Source organism: Narcine bancroftii, chromosome 8 (genome assembly GCF_036971445.1).
Source record: "Narcine bancroftii isolate sNarBan1 chromosome 8, sNarBan1.hap1, whole genome shotgun sequence".
In the NCBI taxonomy this organism is placed as follows: Eukaryota; Metazoa; Chordata; class Chondrichthyes; order Torpediniformes; family Narcinidae; genus Narcine; species Narcine bancroftii.
In genome coordinates this window covers 31,572,988-31,594,916 of record NC_091476.1, presented here as the reverse complement: position 1 = coordinate 31,594,916, position 21,929 = coordinate 31,572,988, and the positions used below count along the sequence as shown (strand labels likewise).

At 39.9% G+C, this 21,929-nt stretch overlaps 1 protein-coding gene and 1 pseudogene across 1 annotated transcript in view; one reads left to right on the top strand and one right to left on the bottom strand.

Annotated features, from left to right (window-relative positions):
• The window catches only part of pcdh11 (protocadherin 11), a 692,247-nt gene that overhangs the window by 221,712 nt on the left and 448,606 nt on the right, over positions 1-21,929 (bottom strand). The window lies entirely within an intron of this gene.
• LOC138741628 (RNA-binding protein PNO1 pseudogene) lies at positions 15,670-16,393 on the top strand (annotated as a pseudogene).

Below are 21,929 nucleotides of genomic sequence, written 5' to 3'. Positions count from 1 at the left end.
GTCAGAACACAATAGCTTTGAACCTCATTCCAAGGATTTAAAAGATGAGTTAAGACCAACACCATTGTGACCTGGTGACACCCCTTAGTCAAGTTGTTACACTGGTGCTACATGTGGCTTATAAAGCGAGTAAAAGCTCTCACCCACAATTCAAGGATGAGGCAGAAAGTCTCCATTTACCTTGGACAAAACTTATCCCTCAACTTGCATGACCAGAACGAATGAAATTATCCTTATCGCATCAACACCTGTGGAAAATTGATATGTCCACATCAATTACCACTTTTTCTCTATTTAAAGAAGAATATTTAGGCTCTTGTGTGCTTTTGAACATACATATATATAGATAGATAGATAGATAGATAGATATAGATTATACACACACATATCACCCCCAATGTGGGAGATGTCACGTGAATGGCATCAATAATCAGCCAAACACAAATTCACTATGTCTGAGAAATGAACAAGTTTAAAGCTGACATTTACCTCCCAGTGGGAATTCTGCAGATAAGGCAGGTGGAATCTCATCCTCCTTACTCCAATCCATCGTGCAAACTAGGGACATTCTTGTGCCTTCTTCATTGCTATCTACTGGCTATGAGTTTCTTACCTCACTTCAGCCAGTTGTGGGCACTGAGGGTATAAAGCCACCACTGGAGGCTCAGCCAAGTAATTAGAGGAAATCAGAAGACCTATGTGTCCTCGGAGGCTATTAGGCCTTCTGGAGCAACACAAGTTAAAGGTTCCATCGTGGAGATGAGAAAATCAAGAGATTTTGTGAGTGAGTTCGAAAGAAGCAAAGTCAATTTCAGTCACTTTGCTTCTGGGGTCTTCCAATGGACAGCCTGAACTTTTGCAGAAGCCACAGGAGCATCAGGTTAATATAATCTCAAGGCTCAGTCACATCACTCGATATTTGGTGATGGGCTCGCAATGGTGTGCAGTTAGCTCAATATTTATTGAACATGATTCCAGAACAGGCACTTGTACAAACACATAAAGCACAGCTAGTGTTTGTATCGATGATGCTGAAATTCATTTGCTGATTTTTTTTTTTTCTGCGTGATACACCATTCCCTCCAAGTACATATCCACCCCACCACCCCCCAATGCAGGTGGAGGATTCATGTTTCTGAAGCTCAGTGAACGCAGCCTTATTGTGGACCTAGTAACTCCATTCCTCACATGCCAGAGTTTAAAAAGTAGTACACAGCAGGTTATGGCATTTGCTTCCAATCTTTCTCATGTATTGCTATTTATATTTAAAAAATATTTCCATTATATTGTGTCACTATCCAATGTAAAAAAAAATACACAGTTCTGATTTCCTGCCACTAGATGTTGCTTGCGTACTTTGTTCATATTTTACAGAGCTGTATTTATAAAATGCCTTCCGGACACCTGGTGGCATGTCCAAAATGATACTATGCTGGGATTTTCCAGGGGATATTATCATTCCCACAAAAGCATTGATTTTCAAAAATGGTGCCTTTCCTGCCTCATTAATCACTGTTTTTCAGTGACTTGTGTTGGCAGGATTCCCAGCTCTCAACGAAACTTTACCAAACTCTTTTTTGCATTTCTTCATAATGCTAACATTCTGCAATTGTATAATTTAACTATTACCCTTCGAAAATAAAATTGTCACGATGTGTAGTTTATTTCCCTTCGAAACTGAAAAGTTATATATCATGGCCATAAAACTGATCGTGACTGAAGCAATGAGAGACAGGACATTGCTTCCGTTATTTGCTATCATCTTAGCAAAATATAATATGTGCTCAAGAATATTCATATTATGCAATAACCTTGTCCATGCAAAGGTGGTACAATGTTGATATTCAAATGCTTTAATTCTTCAAGTAATTCACAGGGCACTATTTTTCTTTCCCTTTCTTAACGGAAAAAACTGTTTTCTGCAGCTTTTTGGTTTTAAATCAGTCAGTTGTTGCAAATCTGGTGATAGAGTACAGCAGGGAATAGCAAACATTTTCCAGAGTAACCATGAAGCTTTTCCTTCCATAATTAAAGTTTTTGCATGCGGGGGATCATCACTGGTGTGTGGCAAGCCTGTCAAGATGCCCAAACTGAAATGCACGGATGAACGAGAAATCTTTCAAGTACAGTTGCTCATCTTTTCTGTGCAACCCCTCACGGTGAAGTTCGGGCACAAATCATGGAGTGAGTGCTGGGAAGCAGATTGCAGAGGGGTAGAGTGATCAGAAAATCTTGAGAGGCGACGATTCCAGAGAATGTGAAGATTAGTTGAATGGTTGAAGGATTCCAAGGTTAAGACACCAGGACTGTGGAGATAATGGTTGAAGGGAGGGATGAAGCAGTGGAGAGAAGGTGGACTCAGGAAAAAGAAAGAACCACAAAAATAATGTGGGGAGCCCAAGGAACAGGAATGAGGTGACCTGACAGCGATGAAGTTGGGAAAGAGATCAGGAGCTCAGGTCCAATGTTAGGATGTTTGTGAGAAGATCAGGGGATACTAACGGCTATGTGGGAAGAGCACTTCTTTGGAGATGATTTAACAATGTGAAGCTAAAACAAGAATCTAAGTTAAAGGATGACTGCTGTTTGTTTCAAAAACAGGCTTTGGAAGGAATGAGATTTTAACCAACCCTTGGACAGATCTTTATCCCCAATTGAGACCTGTTCTAATGTTTGACTGAATGATTTATCAATGCCGTGTGCAGAACAAAAATTACAGATTTCATCATGTTGATGCATTACTTTGTGATTGAAATCTCTGGGATGTACCCAAAGCATGGACAGGAAAGATCAGACACTTTTGCATGGTCAGAGAACCCATTCACATTCAGCAGTTAAAAGTTATTCTGAAACCTATGATTCTGTATTTAAAATGGTGAACAATAGAAAGAAATTGCTAGGGCGCATTATTTTCCCTTGTGCAATTTTTCATAAAATTTAGAAAATATGTTTCCTAACATGGTGCAACATGGAGGATTATCCAACAAGTTGGACAGGAAGTTGGTTAAGACAATGGTCAGTTTCCATGTGCTTGCAACTTGGGAGTATCATCTGACCACCCAGGCAGGAAGCAGGCCAAAAGTCACCACTCCCCCGTCAATCAATGTCAGACCCACTCACACAGGTAAAGACACCTTCCAATTGGTCCTCCTCTTCACCAAAAGTAACATGGGCCTACCTAGGCCAGCCCATGAGCTTGCAGCAGGATAAAAACCCAGCAGATGAGCTAGCTCACTCTCTTTTCCCTTTGGAACCATCCCTGAGCTCCACTCCAGGATTTGAGCTATAAGCAAAGCTGGAGGACTAATTGTAGAGTGTGTGCTGGGGAATGTGACATTCACCAAGGTGTCCTGTCTGTTGTAATTTTTATATATATATATATGACAGGAGTGTGGGTATGACAACGGCTCTGTATACGCTAATCTTTGTGAGGTTTTACAGTTGGTTGTTTTTCCAGACTCTTTTGTGTAGTCTTCCAAAGGCGCTATTTGCCTTGGCGAGTCTGTTGTCTATCTCGTTGTCGATCCTTGCAACCGATGAAATGGTGCAGCCGAGATAGGTAAACTGGTTGACCGTTTTGTGCGTCCGATGGAGATGTGGGGGGGCTGGTAGTCATGGTGGGGAGCTGGCTGATGGAGGACCTCAGTTTTCTTCAGGCTGACTTCCAGGCCAAACATTTTGGCAGTTTCCGCAAAACAGGATGTCAAGTGCTGAAGAGCTGGCTCTGAATGGGCAATTAAAGCGGCATCGTCTGCAAAGAGTAGTTCACGGACAAGTTGCTCTTGTGTCTTGGTGTGAGCTTGCAGGTGCCTCAGATTGAAGAGACTGCCATCCGTGCAGTACCAGATGTAAACAGCATCTTCATTGTTGAGGTCTTTCATAATCTCACAAAGATTAGCGTATACAGAGCCGTTGTCATACCCACACTCCTGTTCGGCTCCGAATCATGGGTCCTCTACTGGCATCACCTACGGCTCCTAGAATGCTTCCACCAGCGTTGTCTCCGCTCCATCCTCAACATTCATTGGAGCGACTTCATCCCTAACATCGAAGTACTCGAGATGGCAGAGGCTGACAGCATCGAATCCATGCTGCTGAAGATCCAACTGCGCTGGGAGGTCACGTCTCCAGAATGGAGGACCATCGCCTTCCCAAGATCGTGTTATATGGCGAGCTCTCCACTGGCCACCGAGATAGAGGTGCACCAAAGAAGAGGTACAAGGACTGCCTAAAGAAATCTCTTGGTACCTGCCCCATTGACCATTGCCAGTGGGCTGATATCTTGGCGCTTCACAGTTCGGCAGGCAGCAACCTCCTTTGAAGAAGACCGCAGAGCCCACCTCACTGACAAAAGAAAAAGGAGGAAAAACCCAACACCCAACCCCAACCAACCAATTTCCCATTGCAACCGTGTCTGCCTATCCCGCATCGGACTTGCCTGCCACAAACGAGCCTGCAGCTGACATAAACATTCCCCCTCCATAAATCTTCTTCCGCGAAGCCAAGCCAAAGAAATATATATAGTGTGTGTGTGTGTGTGTGTGTGTGTGTGTGTGTGTGTGTGTGTGATATATAAATATATAAACCTTGTTAATTGGTGTGTTGTGCCAGATTGTCAGAGGAGCGCTGGCAAGTACTGTTTGAACCCTCAAAATAAATTTAGTATTGGTTAGTTAGCTTGTATCAAAGGATTATTGGTTTGCATGCGGGTCTATGCAACTCCTTTTGCATATTTATGATGCTTTTAAATAAAGATTACTGTTAGCAGTAACACGTATGCAGTATGGTCACACCTTGAACCCTTTGAACTTGTTCTCTCTCCATACATAGAGAATAAAATCATAAGACTCAAGATACAGTGAAATGCAAAGCAAATATTGAAGCAAATGATACTCAATTTGACTGTTTGAGCTTTGTCGTTAAATCTTTACAAATCAATAAAGAGAGTAGAATTCACCCCCATTAGCCTGACCTGTGTTTGATTACTGCTTTTATATGTAAAAGATAGCGTGCTTGTACACTGCACCATTAACTGGCTTCATGTAATTACTAACTAACATTTGGATGACATAATTGGAGAACTATCACACAAAACTGGAAAAAACCATGATGAATTTAAAAAAATGACCTATAGTTGAACAAATCTCACAGTGAATTTATTTTCCAGCTGAGAATCTTGAAAGGGAATGAACATTTTCAGATTTTTTTTTCCCTTCTCCTGAAAATACTGACTTTGGGTGAATTCTTCCTAATTTACCTCTCCAAATAGCCATTCTTTGTGGATAAATTCCAACTATTCAGCCACTGAGAGCTTAATTTCTACTCCAAATTACATTCAAATAGATATTTCTGCAGGGAATATTGGAGAGCGGCAAAGGGAAATTTTCTCTCTTAATTTCTCCCTCTCCCATTTTTCTCAGTGCACACAAAAAAATTATAATTCACAGCTAGAATCATCTTTCTTAGTGCAGGTCAAAGATTCTGATTGTCCAGAAATTAGATCATGTAATTGCAATGGTTCTCAACCTTTTTTCTTTCCACACACATACCACTTTAAGTATTCCCTCTGCCATAGGTGCTCTGTGGGATTGCTTAAGGAGGTATGAGGGTGGAAATAAAAAGTTTGAAAACCACTGTTTCAATTGTACCTAATTGACTCATTAGGTGCACAGTTTCATAACTCCAAAGGAAATGGGCCAATTATATTTTTTCTCAAGCAAAATATTTCAGTAACATTGGGTCTAGAGCTGTGATTCTCAACCTTCCCTTCCCACACACATACCACCTTAGATAATCCCTTACTAATCACAGAACACTTATGGCATAGAGATTACTTAAAGTGGCATGTGATTGGAAAGAAAAAGGTTGAGAACCACTGGTCTAAATCTTCCCTACCTCACACCCATGCCCTCTATTTTTATTTGCCTAACAGTCTTTTAAATGTCCCTATTGTTCCAGCCTCCGCCACCACCCCAACAATGCATTCCACACACCCACTACTCTGTATAAAAAAAAAACTTACCCCCAACATCTCTCCTAAACCTTCCTCCCCTTACCTTGCACAGATATTCTCTGATATTTTCTCCCTTGTTCCTAGGAAAAAGGAGCTGTCTGTCCACCATATCTTGTCGACCTCAATTAAGTCACCTCTCATCCTTCACTTCAAAGTGAAACTCTGCAGCTTTGCCAACCTTGCCTCATAAAGCATGCTCTTCAATCCAGGCAAAATCCTGGTAAATCTCTCTAAAGCTTCCACATCTTTCTGTAATGAGGTGACCAGAACTAAACACAATATTCTAAGTATTCAAAAATTTTAGAGGCTGTTTCTGAGATTTCAGTTTAGGCCAGATTGACCTGCTCTGCCCACAGATTATTTTGGTATGTTGCCTTCCAATGTATCTGTGTGATAGAGTGCTATGTAACTGATTCTTATCATTGTTCAGGTCCAGGCTGTTTTTTGAGAATCCAAGGTAGCCTTAAGGGCCAACACCTTATTACTCTCCTTCAAGCCTAAACCACATCCCCTTGCCATGGTACTCCACCCTCACAACCCTTATCCAACCTCATTAATTGCCTGATCCTTCCCAATATGCCCTCTGAGCACCAATTATTCACCTCCTCAGCCAACAGCAGCTCACCAGCAGCTGACCTTTGGCTCACCATTTGTTTTCCTCCCAACTCAAGACATCCTCTGTCATTCATTTATTTTTCTTCACAAGCAACACACCAACTCAGCAACAAGAGGCTTTCTTTGATGTAAAGTTGACTTGGCATTACCTAAAGCATTCAACACAACAGAACTTCAAGCATCAGGCTAACAAACAAGTCAGTGATCAACATGCTATGTAATGATCACCTCTGAAATTCCATGCTGACATTTGTAACTCCCTTGATGGGAGCAAGATATAGATGGGGTCTTTTTTTTTCAGTTCTTTTTCTGCCGTGAGTGCATATTCTCTGCTTTTGCTCACATCGTTGGCCTCCATTAGAAGGTAAATATTTGGATTGTTGCTCATCAATGCTTTTCCTGCAGCATAAAAAAAATACAGTAGTTGTGGAGGGTCGTGTGATCTCTCTATCTTGAACCTAGATGGAAGTTGTATCAAATGCCAATCAAAGTTGACTCTGCTCACCCATTTACCTGATCAGTTTAATCACATCATGATTACCTGGGTCAGACCCTCCAGCTTATTGTACTATAAAGTCTACCACGTGCAGTAGCTCTTTCCTCTTCAGCCCTGCTCCACTTCAGGTCACAAACTGTCTACATCACTGGAGGAGTCATTGGAAAGGTGTGCACTACACAGGGATTGGGACTGTTAGATAGCATTGATGCCTTGCCCACATTAGACAAGGAACGGGTAATGTATTGTAATCCTTAGTTGTTATATGTCCGTACACAGTTGCCTGTAATGGTATTGTTAAGTCCGATGTGACTGGGTTGTGCTGTGTGATTGAGAGTACTAGTGTGGGTTATCCCTGTTGCAATCCCCTTTTGTGTGTTTTAATACATCCTTCCTATCTTCAGCCTGTGTCAAGATTTATTGCTCTTTGAACCCACCAAATTTTTCCCTTCCTACACAAGTTTTTTTTAGATTGATAAACATATTTGTGCAAATATATCCCATCACAGAATGTAACAATCTAGATAATTTTATCATTCAGCTAAATCCTCTTCAGAACCTAACCTTTATAATGTTTTTAATTTTAAAAAAAATTTGCACTGAGTCATATAATAACAATATCCACAAATGGTCAGCAGCAATATATACATAGTGACACTTTTTTCCTTTTCCCCCACTTCCTCTCTCCCCTTCCCCACCCTCATCAAAAATCAATAAATGATAAAACACTTAAAACAAAGAAATAACCAAAAAAAGGGGAAAAATTGTATCTACTTTCACATGTTTAAATCTTATTCTGCTCATAATTATATTGTTTTACGAGATGAAGTTTTGTGGTCAGCATTCTCCGACATATTTTGTGTATGGTTCCCAAATAATGTACCCTTGTCTGTCAGATTGTATGTGTTTTTTTTCTAATGGAATACACTTGTTTATTTCTGTAAACCACTGTTGTATTTTAAGGTTTGTTTCCAATTTCCAGGTTCTCGTAATACATTTTTTGACGACTGTTAGTGCTGTCATCATAAATTTTATTTGGGCTTTGTCTAATTTTAGTCCTAATTTTTTGTCTTTTATATTATTTAACAGAATCTTTTTTTTGATCTTTTGGTATATATTTCTTTGTGATTTTGTTGAATATTATGTTTAGATCTTCCCAGAAAGTTTTTTTTTAACTTTTGAGCATGTCCAAATTGCATGTAATGTTGTTCCAATCTCTTTTTTTGCAACGAAAACATCTATCCGAAGCTGTTGGGGACCATTCTTCTAATTTCTGAGGAGTAATGTTTAATCTGTGTAGCCAGTTATATTGAATCATACATAATCTACTATTTATCGTGTTCCTCATTGTTCCTGTACATAACCTCTCCCAAGTTTCTTTTGTTCTTTATCTCTGTGTTTAAATCTTTTTCCCAACTTTGTTTTGGTTTATACTTTATTTCATCTTCTTCTTTATATTGTAATTTGATGTACATGTTTGTAATAATTTTTTTTTAATTCTCATTGTGTCTGTGATTAAATATTCAGTGGCTACTTTCTGGTAATCTCATGCTATTTCCCCAATATATCTTTTAGATAAGTTTTCAATTGGCAATATGTAAATATTGTACTTTGTGTTATTCCATATTTATCTTTTAATTGCTTAAATTTTAATAAATTATTCCCCAAAAAGCAATCTTCTATTTTCTTGATTCCTTTTTTATCCCATTCCTTGAAAAATAATTTGTCTATTGTAAAGGGGATTAATGGGCTTTGTGTTAATATCATTTTTGGTATTTGATAATTTTTTTTTCTTCCAGGTGTATTTTTTTTTCCATAATTTAAGTATGTGATGTAGTACTGGTGAATTGTTATATTGTACCAATTTTTCATCTCATTTATAAAGTATGTGTTCTGGGATATTTTCTCCCAATTTGTCTAATTCTATCCGAGTCCAATCGAGATTTTCTCCTCTCTGATAAAAATCTGAGAAGTATCTTAATTGTGCCGCCCTGTAGTAATTTTTGAATTTTTGTAGCTGTAACCCTCCTTGTTTGTAACTCCATGTTAATTTTTCTAATGCTATTCTTGATTTCTTACCTTTTCCTAAAAATTTCCTTACTATTTTCTTCAGTTTTGCAAAAAAAAATTCTGTCGGGGGATTGGTAATGTTGGAATGGATATTACACTCGTGGTAACACATTCACCTTAATACAGTTTACTCTTCCTATTAAAGTTAACGGTAGTTTTTTTCCAATTCCTTTCTAAATTTTGGAATGGAAATAAATGTTCCTCACATTTAAATTTCTTCTCATTATTGTCTTTAAGCAGATATTGGAGTTTTGGATCACCCAGACAACCCTCCATTTTTTCCACTTCTGCGCTCACATTGCCTCCTCCTAGAGAGAACAGAGATAGAGTCCTCTTGGTCTTCACCTTTCACCCCACATCCATCAGATCTTTCTTCATCAATTTTGCCAGCTGCTACATGATCCCACCACCAGTCACATGTTCCTATCCTCACCCCATGTATTTTTGCATGGGCAATTTTTTCTATGAATCCCTAAATTGCTTATCTCTCCCCACCCACTCCTGGCTTCTCCCCTGCAGCCATAGTAAGTACAACACCCATGACTTCACCTCCTACATCACCACAATCCGTAGACCTAAACACCCCTTCCAGATGAGGCAAAAATTCACGTGAACCATTTCAACTTTGTCGGATATGATCAGTAATCATGAAGAGACCTGCTCTCAAGGTGACCACTGAGTTGTGCAGCTAGTCATTCACTCTTTCTTTCTCTCTGCAGTGGTTCCAATGAAGTCCAGGTTGCATTCCATTTCAACCCCTTTTTTCCATTTTTACATCTCTTTTGCAGTCTTCTCCATTTCGAGGCCAAAAGAAGTGTCTCATGTTCTGTCCAAATTGCCCACAACCCAATGATATGAACATTGAATTTTCCAATTTACTTTTCTCTCTCCTTTTGATTCACCCATATTTTCTCGAGAGAAACCCTTCTTTTTAAAAGCCTGGCAACCCATTACCCAGTTTCCCTTCTTCTACCTGGTTCCATCTACCCATTAATGGTCTGTTATCAGGTTACACTCATCACCATCTCCACCTTCCTCTCTGTCTACCTGGATCCATCTGCCCATCAATCCCTCTGGTTGCCAACTCCTGCCTCACCCCTTTCAACTCTCAGTCATGATGCAGGGTCTTAACCAAAAAGTTAGGCCACTCCTTTGGCTTTACAGATATCGTCTTTCCTAGTCAGTTCCTTCACCAGTTTGTTTTTGCTCCATGTCACCCATGATTTTGTTAATAACTAATCGAGTACTGTACCACTAAGGCACCCATTCTCAACCTATTTTTTGGTTATGTCCCCCTTAGGACTCTGCTCAAAACTTATGGGCCCCCTTCCCTGTGAAGCAATGAAGAGTTGGTTTCTTTCATACTTCTCTCCTAACGATCACATAAAAACATTAAAAATATTTATGTTAAATTGTTCTACATACAGCATGGTAACAGGCCCTTTTTGCCCAAGACAACGTGCTGCCCAATTAACCTACAAGCCCCACTACATTTTTGAATGGTGGGAGAAAACCGGAGCTCTGGGGAAAATCCAGACAGACACGGGAGAATGTTCAAACTCCTTACAGATAACGCAGGATTTTAACCCAAGTCCCGAATGCTGATGCTGTTACAGCATTGCACTCACCACCATCCTAACCATGCTGCCCATGTTACATGAAGTAAAAAGAAAACAAGGCATTTATTGTGCTGTGACCCCCAGGGGGACTGTAGGGCTCCCTTTGAGAATGGCTTGACTAATGATCCCACTCCCTGACCTTTCAAATTCCTCCATCAATCAACTGCATCTGTTGTTAGGTTTTGCAAGTGTCCATTGATTATTTGGTCAAGGGTCCATGGAACATTTATACCAATGGTTCTTTCCAATCACTTCGGTGCTCTGTTGTAAGGATGTGATTATTTAAGGTGGTATGTCAGTGGAAAAAAAAAGTTGAGAACCATTGGTTTATGCTCCGATGCTGAGCCAATTTCAAAGAACTGTGCTCATACAGTTGTTCCCCCCTTCAGCTGCAAAATAGCAATATTTGGTTACAGCAATGTTGAAGCAAAACTCCAATAACATCCTCTCCAAATATTCAGAAATCCTGATGGTTCAACATCTAGCTCACCATCTGATGTTTGCTCCTCTCTCTTTCAGTTCACCAGAGTGCTGATACCCACACTCCGCTTCAACACACCCAAGGTCCATTTCTCAAACTCACATTTAATACAACAGAGTTCTGCTTCCTATACTCCACTTCAGCACATCCAAGTCCCAAGTTTCTACACTCCCCTTCAATGGACCAGATGTCTGATTCCTGATCCTATTCTGAATTCTTGTATATTCATATTCACACCTGGGACACACCTGATATTCATTTCCTGGTCTCCCCTTCACATACCTGAAATCTATTTTCTGGCCTCCGCTTCACACACCTGGTATCTATTTTCTTGTCTCCCCTTCAACACCCTTGGGATCTATTCCCTGGTCTCCCTTCACACACTTGGGATCTCCTGGCTCTCTTCACACATTTGGGATCTAATTTCCTGGTCTCCCCTTCAAAACTTGCAGGATCTAATTTCCTGGTTTCTCCTTCAACACACTTGGGATCTATTTTCTGGTCTCCTCTTCAGCACACCTGGAGCACAGTTATTGGGCTTTCCATTAATATACCCATGCTTTGGATCCCATTTGCTCTGTCCTCTCACTGGGGATCTGGTTCTTTTCTCTCAAGGGTTGCTAAATTATCTTCTAATTTTCCAATTATTTTTGTGCACTTTAAAATTTGTCATTATACTTTGTAGCATCCAAAACAAATGCATTAAATAAGTATATGGATATTATTAGAAATAATATCCAAGAGTCCAAGCAAAACTGTCCACCCAACACCTCCAATAACCTGAATGTGGAGGATAATCAGTTTCACTGTACAGTACAGGGTATTCAGTTGCCTAAATTGGTCCAGAGCTCCCTCACTCAAACAGAAGACTGTAACACATACTTTGGTTATATCTCCCAGTGCTAAAGCAAAGCAAGACAACATGCCTCAATGTCTATCATCTGATGCTCTTTTAGTAAGCATCATGAAGTGTTTTGATGGTTGGTCATAGCTCACAGTAACTCCAGCCTCCCAGACACCTTCAATCCATAACATCAGGCCCACAGATGTTATCTCTGTTGGTCCTACAGTCTGCCCTGCGATACCTGAATAACCTATGTTGGGCTTTTAATTATTGACCATCGCTCCACTTTCAATACCATGATCCCAAAAGCTCATCCCAAAATTCAGAGATCTTGGTATCAGCATGGACCTCTGCAACTGGATCCTTGATTACCTATCCTGCAGACCACAAGCATTGAGGGCTAGTGACGACATCTTTTCCATGATAAACCTTCACAGCAGTGCTCAGCTGCTGACTGTACTTCCTATTAACACATAACTGTGTGGCCAAACATTGCTTGAATTCCATGCACAAGTTTATAGTTATGGGCCAAATCGCAAACAACTAGATGAACTACAGGAAGGAGATAAATAAGCAGCACAATGTCAGGATAACATCATCTCCCTCAATGTCACAAACAAAAGAGCTGGTCCTTGACATCAGAAAATGGAGAAGACCTCAAATTTTTAGTAGACAGTGTGCACAAAAATATTATGTTGTGCAATTTTTTTTCCCCTGTGACAAAAGTATGTGGGCACTGAATACTTGTGAAAATGTAAACTTGAAATTATTTCAAGATCATTTTGGCACGGCCTATCTCTCATGGCTAATCAAACTACATTGGCCTGTTTTAATATAATACAAGAATGATTGCATTCGACGAAGTAAAGTATTTAGTAAAGATTTTATTCTATACTTTGAACTACTTTGTTCAATTTGTTGTTCCATTAAATAAGACATCCACTTCCAATGCTTCAAATCTCAAAATTCCAAATATGATCCTATTTCTTTCCAATAGCAAATTCTCAAGCAACCTTCTCATTACAATACAAACAGATAACTTCTGAATCATACATAAATATTTCTAGCAGCTGAACATTTATGACCTTAGTGTAGTTAGCTTCTATTATTTTGTTACGCCATACAACTTTGAACAAAATTCAGATTTTTTTGTGCTTCACGCCTTTTGCTTTTTTTAAATTCGACATAGTGAATCAATATTTTTTTTTAAATAAAAACTCAGTAAGCTATCTACAGAATTTGAAAAGAGATCTTTGTAAACTTTACGATATGAACCCTGTCTATGAAACATGGCTGCAGCTGTACAAACCAGAACAGGAAAGAGAGAGAACATAAGTAGTTAATAGAAGCTGTTAGCCAAGAGATTGTTGTCAATAAGTATAATTATTAATTACTACATTATTTTAGGTAACTAACTTGTTGTGCGCACATCAATTTCCTTTATGTACTGGTTGCAAAGTTTGTGCGGGCGCACACACACACACGCACACACACACACACACACACACACACACACACACACACACACACACACACACACACACACACACACACACACACACACACACAGCTTAGAGGGAAAGTGGACAATACATAGATTTACATCGATGGTGCTTATATGGAGATGGTAGGGAGCTTCAAGTTCTTTGGAGGACATATCAGCAATAATCTATCCCTGTTTTACCCTGTCAACTCTGCAACCACAAGGAATACCAACAACTCTATTTTCTCCGAAGCTAAAAGAAATTTGGCAGGTCTCTAGGATATCTCTCCAATGTTTATTGGTGCATCATAGAAACTTTCCTGCCCAGATGCATCACAGCTTGGTAATGGGAACAGCTTTGTCAAAAACTGTATGCAACTGCAGAGAGTTGTAAGCACAACTCAGATCATCATGCAATCCAACTTCCCCCATTCGATATCTCCAGCTGTACGAGCAAATCTGTCAGCATATCAACGAACCCATCCCACCCTGGTTACACTATCTTCTCACTCCTGTCAGGCATGAGATGCATAAGCTAGATTTTAAAAGAAAAACTCCCGATTCACAGACAGTTATCGGACCCTTAAATGAACCTCTCATTATAGGTAAAAGTTGATGGCCTTGCTCCATTTTAACTATATTTTTCTTTATCACTCACACTTTGACTTACTGTAACACCACACTCTGGACACTTGTTTTACGATTGGACTACCATTTGAGCTTAAGTGTGCATTGATTTGCCTGCATGGCATACAAAACAAAGCATACCACTGTTTCTCAGTACTGTACACATGACAATAAGCAATTCAATTGATTCAAACCAGAGTTAAACTCCAGTGGGGTACAGAGCCAGTCCAATATCATGATGAATTCCATTCTTAATACGAAATGCTGGCTTAAAGCTGCACACATCTGCTCTGGGAGGTTCAGATGCACAGTGAAAGTCAAACTGATGTTTCCTAGGATTCCCTTTATGTTAGTAGAATTTTCTTCCAAAACTGATTGATCGTTCCTAATAGTTTGTGGGATCTGTAATGTTATGTTTGAACTCCACCACATCTTGATCTTCAAAATAATCTTAGCTTTATGAAATTTTAATCACACATTTCATTCTTCTGGTAAAAAAAATGAAGCAAGTTCCAATTCACATATATATTTTTTTTGTCAAATTGTGTATGAATGTTCAAAGTATCATACTTTTTGCAATGGCATCCCCTCAGCTTCCTGGTGAAAGAAAAAAGGAACAGATCGGCTGTACAGCCTCTTACCTCTTCCCCATTTTGTTCTCACATTAATCAGGCTGACTGCTGTGCCACTTTCATCCTCGACACAAAAACATTTAAAACACCAAAATTACACGCTGGCACACCAATGCCACAGCATGGGATCCAGCTGTGCACTTGTGGTTCTGTCATTAAGAATCAATCTGTTAATATACAGCAACTAATAGGCCATTGAGACGAGAACAAAAAAAAGGCAACTGATTCCCCAATTCAAATTGAAGAACAAATTAATAATCTACAGTACAAAATACTATTTCTGTCTAATGAATCATAACAATGAATGGATTTAGTTGGAAAGTCATATTTGAGAGCTGTATTCCATCACCGTTTTAGATACTTTAATGTTAATAATTTCAAAATGTACTTTCTGAAAATGACAATAAAAAATTTTCAGGAAACAACCAAAGATTAATTTCATGCAATGACTTCTGGAGAATTATTTTCTCCTCAAATTTTCTTGACTTATTCTGGGTTTGACTTTTAGAGTTAGCCTCTACTGCTGTGTTCATGAGATCAATAATCATGAGTTCTAATGGGAAGCTTATTGATGCATCAGGCTGTGCAAGATATCACATATGGACGCGACGAGACTGGGTGAGATCTTCCAGCATTTCTGTGCATTTTTCCTACAATCTCAGCATTTGCAGACTTTTGTGCGTCACTTCAAACTCCAAATTTATCTCATCCAACCGTCACATAACTGTGCTTCTTCATCAAGCAAGGATGAACCATGCCTTCTTCGGCTGGACCTCGTGAGCGGCTGACATGGAGGGCGAGGGTGCTCCGGCATTCATCAGCATCACCAAGATGCGAGCTCAGCGCAAGAGGAAAAGGGAGACTGAGATGGTCGGCATGAGCACGGATTCGCCGTGACCGAGCCAAAGGCCCGAGTTCCCCACCGGTCTTTGGACAGCTTCTTCTGGATGGCAAAGACAAAATTCGTAGAATTCCTGTACCTGCGCATAGATATACTCCTCTGAAAGAAAGTTGGTTGAAAATCTTCACTCCTATTGTTGAACACTTGCAACTTCAAGTGGGATTCAACCTGAAAACTAGAAATGTTGAAATCAAGGCATGCAAAGACACACAAGAGTTATGTTCGCTTACAAAGGCTTGAGACTTTGTAAAAGCATTCGTTCTTGGATTCCAAGTGGAGGATGCCTTAGCATTAATTCGATTGGATGACCTATTCCTAGAAACGTTTGATATTACAGATGTTAAGCCATTAAAAGGTGATCATCTTTCAAGGGGAATAGGGCGTATAGCTGGCAAAGGTGGTAAAACAAAATTTACAATAGAAAATGTTACAAGAACAAGAATAGTTCTTGGTGATTCGAAAGTACACATCCTCGGCTCTTTTCAAAACATTAAGATGGCTCGGACAGCAATCTGCAACCTCATTCTCGGGAGCCCTCCATCTAAAGTTTATGGCAACATTCGATCAGTGGCAAGTAGAGCAGCAGAGCTCTATGACCTAATATGGATTTAATTGGAGAAAATCAGTCTGGCTGTGCTACACCTATTGTACAGATAAAAGTATTTCTGATAATAAACAACTTCACTGTTGGGTGAAATAAAAATAAAGCAGGATGCACCATGGGCATGTTTTCCTCTGTAACCCATTACTGCTCTCCTGGCTATCGACTGGGGTTGAAGGTGCGTTCCCTTGAATTTGTATTATTTGTGAACAGTAATGCCATCTCAATTCACTATGGGAGTTTCTTTGACAAGAATAGGAAAGAATTAACATGCCAGTCTGGTCACTCTTATTGAGAGATTATATCTGATGAGAATCATGATTCCTTAACCCAGCAAGTTAAGGAAGGCAGAACCCTTGCTCAAGAACTGTTGAAGGGAGAATATTTTCTTTTTTTCCTTGAAGTTTTGTCGTGTGAATTCTACTCAAATGCATTATTATGGTCTCCAATCTTCAGAAGAATGAGCTGTGTGGAAATTGTTTAAAATGAGTAGGGCCACTTTAGAGTGACTGAGAATGAGAGCCTTTTGTCAGTGCATAATGCCATATATTTGTATATGGCAGATTCAGCACATTGAAGAGGCTGGCCCATTTCGGACTTCTGTCAGTGTGGGATCCATAATGAGTGACAGCTCTCAGTACTATTACTTTATCCTGCAATTTCCAAGCTGAAGGATAAGCATTTCCAGACCCTCTCAATACACTGCAATTACCATTGTATCAATATTTCTTAATTTCTGTGGTCATGTTGAAAATGACCTCCATTACATACCAAATGATGATACCACCAAGGTATACAAAAGGTGACAAACCAACAAACTTCACCATAAAGTTGACATATGTATTATTCATCTGCTGTCTTCTAAGTACTCATTTGGAAGCTGATAAAAAATTTTGTAAAAAGCTCCATATGAACATTTTGTGTGGCTAAATGTTTTTGATTAAAGGTGTGAAACATAAAGGAACTCTTCCATCCTTCTCTCAAAAAAAGGGAAATGTGTTTAAGATTATGTGGGAGGTCATTGACACATTCCTGACCTGTGTCAACTCTTTAAGCTGAAAACTAATCAGAATTTCCTTCCATTTATGTGCTTCATACTATTGCTCAGGTAGGTTTGCTCTGCAATGCAGTGCCAACTGTGAATTGCATTGAAATACCCTAACATATTTCACTTGAGTCTTTCAGGACCTCTTTGTAAGAGGTAAGTTCAAGGAACAATAATTCAAATAGATTTCACCACACAGATGAGGCTGAATTTAAAAAAAAAGTAAATTATTTCCATGTGATAGTTCCATGGGGAAAATTAATACTTGAATACAACCACCCATTCATATAATCTTCATGTCACAAATATTAATTCACAAAAATGTTTATCTGGAGCTATTTAATATGAATGTTCCCAATTTAAAATTGCAACTATTCTCGTTCCCATTGACCTGACATTTTTTTCAAGCAAGATTATACTTCAATGTCTTGTCATCCTCCATGTACCTTGATGTTAGGTAATGGTGGTCAGATGTTTTTATGTACATTTTCAAATAAGACCTCGAAACTGGAAGCAATTAGCTACCAGGGCATCAAAAGTTATACAGTATGGAGAAGGCCGGGCAATAGGAAAAACAATCAGTTTATAATTAAATGACGAGACAGACTCAATAGGCCGGATAGCCTATTTCTGCTTGTATGTCTTTTGGAAATGCAATTTAATCAAAAATCACACTGAAAACTATATTGTGGTGAAAATAAAACTTCCCAGATACAGTTTAGCTGGAGTGAATCAAGTGAAGGGAAGTCAAATGTATTTATCGTTCATTCTATGCTTACGCCGTAGGACAAGATAGCATTTCTCCAGGACCATGGAGCATATTTACATAGATGTGTTAGGAAAGCAGTTAACACATTAAAATATACACTAAAACTCCACAGCGCACTATGCACATCTGTACTGGGAGTTTAGAAGCCTGATGGCTAGGGGAAAAAGCTGTTTCCCTCTCTGGTCATAAGGACCCAAGTGCTTTGGTACCTCCTGCCAGATGGCAGAAGGGAGAACAGTTTGCATGTGGGATGTATGGAGTCTTGCACAATGTTTATTGCTTTCCGCCTGCATCAAATGTAGTAGATATCCTCCATGCTAGAAAGAGGATCCCCAATTGTCTTTTCCACAGACTTCACTATCCTCTGCAGGGTCTTGCAGACCAAGATGGTACAGCTTCCAAACCAGGCGATGATACAGTTGCACAGGATGCTCTCAATACATCCTCTGTCGAATGTAATGAGGATGGAGGGTGGGAAATGGACTTTCCTCAGGCTGCGCAGGAAGTAGAGGCGTTGCTGGGCTTTCTTGGCTATGGTGCTAGTGTTAAGGGACTAGGTGAGATCCTCCTCAAGGTGCACTCCAAGGTGCACTCTTGACAACCTCAATGCAAGAGCAGTCAATGGTCATTTACATTCCTTATTTCCTTGTAAAAAAAAATGATCAAACCATCACAGGAAGGATGGGTGGCTTTGGATACAGTTCAAAAAGATATGTTAGCGGTCAGTACAATTATTTCTCCAAGAACAATTCTGGTTTCTTAAATTCTGACTTCATTCATTCTTACCTTATCTTTTGCCAGTATTTCTGTGTATCTCTTTTGTAGATAGACACAGAATATTAATTGTAATTCTGTTACTTTTTTTAATGCACTGATACAATTCATCTTGTCTCAGTCTGTAATGTTTGCTCCCTTTTTCCTTTGTATATATTTTACAGAGATTTTCACAGCCTGCTTTACGTTTGCTCCCAAATTACTCATTTTCTCTGTCAAATACTTGGTGTTTCTTTGCTAAAGTCTAATACTTTTTTGATCCCGGACTTAACTGTTCTTCACGGCAACATTATCAGGCCTTTCCTATATTGTAATATTATATAACTTTCCTTCTTAGCCACAGCTGAACTACTTTTTTCTGTATTTATGTTCCTTGAGGGGACTATTTAGTGCCAAACTATGCACAACTTTGTTCAATGTTACCAATTGCTAACATGCTATCATACCTTTTAATGTAGTTGCATAAGCTCCCAAATCTTTTGGGCATCTTTAGAATTGATTTCAGATTGAATGAAATCACTTTCTGTTGATGTAAAATTCGATCACACTGTTATCCGTTTTCCCAAAAGGCTGGCTAATTTGTTTTTGTCATTCTCCACAAAAATTCACATGTGATTATAGTTTCCCCATCTTTTTTCTTTAAAATGTTCTGAGTTATATTAGACTCTGCATTTCCATTTTTCTTACTTCTAAAATGTGTGTTCTGGAACACATACTCAACAGTATTAATTGATTCACAATGATGTATTCATAATGGCGATTTGATTTCCAAATGTGGCAACAATTTATTTTTTTATATAAGAAATGCAGCAACACATTCAAGGAAAGAGCAGTGGATTTTTCTTTGCTTTCAATGCTAATTCATCAATATATTCTTGTGTTTCTATCATCTGTCCCTTCTTGACAGACAATTTGATTATTATCCGTTTTGGTACTTTAAACTATTGTTCATCATCTTCAACTTTCCAAATGCCACATCACAGGAAGCCTCTCCTCTGCTATTTAGATAAATTCATCATCGACTGTCCTAATTTTTCATTAACCCTATTCAAGTGAAGCCCTTTTCAACAGAATAGTTCCCACTTTCCTTAATGCAGGAGCCAGTGGTCCATGAATAGAAAACCATTTCTCTTCTATTCATGCATTAAACTCTCCGATTTTATTGACCCAAAGCCAATTTGCATCTTGCTCAGGTAGTAAAACAGATTATTATCTTCGCAGTTCTGTTTTTTAATTTGGACCCTGGATGCTCTTATTCCGTCAGCAGTACTTCCTTCTTCAACCAACCAATGCCATTTGTTTCTACATCACCATAACAACTGGACACTTCCAAGTTCCTCTCCAGCTCTGAAGATCTATTCTTAGCCCTGACACCAGACAGCAGGCAACGTAGCTTTCAGGAGTCGTACTCACAGCAGCAGAAAACTGGATCTATCATCTGAATTATACTGTCCTCCTTCACAATTATATTCCTCTTCAAAAGATTCGGCTTCACTGGAGGCCCAAACTAGAAAGAGAACTGCCACCTGGGACTCATTTGTCATTCTTGTTGTAAACTACTGTATGTCTGGGCACACCAATTGGCTGACTCCTAAATACAGGTGACTGTTCTCAGCCCCCTTCTCAGTTCAGGACAGTCAACAGCATGGACTTGCCTTCATTTTCTTGTGAATAAAAGCCTATCAATTTGCTCAACTTCAGTCTTTTAGACTCATTGATAATGCGTCAATAGTCTTGACAATGGAGCTGATCCTGAAGCCAGAGAAACAGAAAAACGACCTTCAATCACCTGAGGCATCTACCAACTTTGAACTCTGGCTGCGCTGTTTCGAAGCATTCCTGCAGGCATTATTAGCTATCGTTCGGACAGAGAATGACAAACTACAGGTACTGTATTCCCGAGTTGAGCCCCTGGTGTACTCGATGGTCAGAGATGCCACGTCGTATCCGGAGGCAATGGACATATTGAAAGGCCAGCACTTGAGAAAGGTTAACAATATTTACGCCAGACACCTCCTAATGACCCCAAAGCAGTGTCCCGGGAAGTAGAAGGCCGAGTACCTCCAGGACCTGTGAACCCTTGGATGGGCCTGCAAATGCAAGCTCATGATGGCTGCAGAGTACTTGGAGGACCTGATTAGAAATGCCTATATTGCAGGCATCAGGTCCAATTACATCTGTCAGAGACTATTAGAGTAAGGTGAGCTCAACCTGCAGAGAATTGGCAAACACACTGGAGGTGGACCTTCAGAATATGGAGGCCTACTCAACTGATAACATGGCTGTCTTGTGATTTCCCCGGGCGCCCCCAACTTGGGACGTGCTGCTACCGTCACGTTCCACCAGCGATCTGACCACAGTGGCCATACTTCACGAGAGCCTAACATCGCTACTGCCATGTTCTACCAATGACCCGACCATGGCCACTGCACTGTGAGCACCCGAAGTGCTACTTCTGCAGTCTGGGTAAGCACCTGTGGAAACATTGCCCAGCGAAAGGTGTGTTTTGCTCCAGCTGTGAGAAGAAAGGGCACAATGCAAAAGTGAGTAGATCCAAACGACGCATTCCTAGCAGAGCCATGTGTGGGCCTTGGGGGTGCCATCTTGGATGTCACCTTCCCCAGGAACTAGCAGTGCCACGTGAAGTCATGGAGGCCGCCATCTTGGGCCCCATCTTCAAGACTCAGCAGCGCCATGTGTGAGTTGTGAGGGAGCCATTTTGGATGCCGCCATCTCCCAACTCAACACTCAAACTCTCCGCCGCAGTGACAAGCGGCGAACTGACACAGGCTTCTATCACACTCGACCAGGGCAGCCCACATCAACTCGCCAGATCAATGATGGACATTCAGGTAACAAGTAACACGTGACAAGTTTTCTGTTCAATAGTGAGAGCATGAAGGGCTTCATTCACTCTGACATGGTACAGTGCTACTCCCTCATAGTACAACCAGCAAGC